The following is a 2500-nucleotide window of genomic DNA, read 5'->3' as shown; positions in this document are numbered from 1 at the left end:
AATCGGCAGCGCCGACGAAATCGGCAAAGTCGGCAGAATCGGCAGCGGGTGCTGGCGATGGGTCTGGACGGGCTGGATAGTCCAACGCTCGACGAGAAAGACTGCTGGTTTAGACACTGGGGCAGTGGCAGCCCGCGGGGCAGTGTCGGCAGATTCGGCAGCGCAGATTTGTGCGGCTGCAGGTTCGTCGGGGAAAATCGGCAGCGCAGATTTTGCGACGAACATGGGCTGGGCGATGGACTGTCCAGGCCAGGCAGGAAAATTTGTCGAGGGGACACGCTGACGAAACAGCGCTGGTTCAGGCACGGCGGGCAGTGTTGGAATCGGCAGCGCCGACGAAATCGGCAAAGTCGGCAGAATCGGCAGCGCAGATTTTTCGACGAACACGGGCTGGACGGTGGACTGTCCAGGCCAGGCAGGAAAATTCGTCGAGGGGACACGCTGACGAAACAGCGCTGGTTCAGGCACGGCGGGCAGTGTTGGAATCGGCAGCGCCGAGAAAATCGGCAAAGTCGGCAGAATCGGCAGCAGGTGCTGGCGATGAGTCAGGACGGACTGGATAGTCCAAGGCTCGACGAGAAAGACCGCTGGTTTAGACACTGGGGCAGTGGCAGCCCGCGGGGCAGTGTCGGCAGATTCGGCAGCAGTGTCTGCCGATTCGGCAGCGTTGGCTTGTTGGCGCGGGGGGCCGATGCGAGTGGGGACTTGGGCAGCGGGCAGTGAAAGCAAGAGTTTCCCCGATGCTGCCGGGAAAAACGCTCCCCGGGATGGCCGGGTGAGATGACCCGGCGGCCCGTGACGGGTCATTCAATTCCATGCCCCGTCAACATAACTCCCGATGTACTGTTTGCTTTTTCGGAAGAAGAGATCCATCCCCCCATCCTCGGCCAGCCAAAAACGCTCCAATTAATGGCCGGGTGAGATGACCCGGCGGCCCGCGACGCGTCATTCAAATCACTGCCCTATCGGCTACAACTGCTGATGGGTGGGATTAGAGGCCTGCCATGGTGGTGAGGGGCGGCGAGGACCGTGAAAGCTAGAGTTTTTCAGAGGCTGCCGGGAAAAAGGCCCCTCGGGTGGCGGGGTGCGAGGACCAGGCGCGTCATTCAATTCTCTTCCCTATCAACTTGGCTCCCGTTGGCGGGATTGGAGGCCTACTGTTTGTTACAGGGCTAAAATCGTCAGGGGAAGAGCTGACGAAACAATGCTGGTTTGGATGCAGGGGGTAGTGTTGGAATCGGCAGCGCGAACAAAATCGGCAAAGTCGACAAAAAAGACTGTTGGTCTGGACATCGGGGCAGCGGCAGCCATGCCGACAGGGGGGGAAATCGGCAGCGCAGATTTGTGCAGCTGCAGGTTCGTCGGGGAAATCGGCAGCGCAGATTTTTCGATGAACATGGGCTGGAAGATGGACTGTCCAGGCCAGGCAGGGAAATTCATCAAGGGGACACGCTGACGAAACAGCGCTGGTTTAGACACGGTGGGTGCAGTGTTGGAATCGGCAGCGCCGACGAAATCGGCAAAGTCGGCAGAATCGGCAGCGGGTGCTGGCGATGAGTCTGGACGATTTATAGTCCAGGGCTTGATGGAAAAGACTGTTGGTCCAGACAATGGGGCAGTGGCGGCGCGGATTTGTGCAGCTGCAGGTTCGTCGGGGAAAATCGGCAGCGCAGATTTTTCGACGAACAGGGGCTGGGCGCTGGACTGGCCGGGCCAGGCAGGAAAATTCGTCAGGGGGCCACGCTGACGAAAACAGGGGCTGCGGAGTGGAAAATCGGCAGCGCAGATTTTTCGACGAACAGGGGCTGGACCGGCCGGGCCAGGCAGGAAAATTCGTCAGGGGGGCACGCTGACGAAAAGAGGGGCTGCCGCGTGGAAAATCGGCAGCGCAGATTTTTCGACGAACAGGGGCTGGACTGGCCGGGCCAGGCAGGAAAATTCGTCAGGGGGGCACGCTGACGAAAAGAGGGGCTGCCGCGTGGAAAATCGGCAGCGCAGATTTTTCGACGAACAGGGGCTGGACGCTGGACTGGGCCAGGCAGGAAAATTCGTCAGGGGGCACGCTGACGAAAAGAGGGGCTGCCGCGTGGAAAATCGGCAGCGCAGATTTTTCGACGAACATTCGTCAGGGGGGCACGCTGACGAAAAGAGGGGCTGCCGCGTGGAAAATCGGCAGCGCAGATTTTTCGACGAACATTCGTCAGGGGGGCACGCTGAGGAAAACAGGGGCTGCCGCGTGGAAAATCGGCAGCGCAGATTTTTCGACGAACAGGGGCTGGATGCTGGACCGGCCGGGCCAGGCAGGAAAATTCGTCAGGGGGGCACGCTGACGAAAACAGGGGCTGCGGAGTGGAAAATCGGCAGCGCAGATTTTTCGACGAACAGGGGCTGGACCGGCCGGGCCAGGCAGGAAAATTCGTCAGGGGGGCACGCTGACGAAAAGAGGGGCTGCCGCGTGGAAAATCGGCAGCGCAGATTTTTCGACGAACAGGGGCTGGAC

Source organism: Populus nigra, chromosome 2 (assembly GCF_951802175.1).
Source record: "Populus nigra chromosome 2, ddPopNigr1.1, whole genome shotgun sequence".
In the NCBI taxonomy this organism is placed as follows: Eukaryota; Viridiplantae; Streptophyta; class Magnoliopsida; order Malpighiales; family Salicaceae; genus Populus; species Populus nigra.
Note: the sequence above shows the minus strand (reverse complement) of the source record.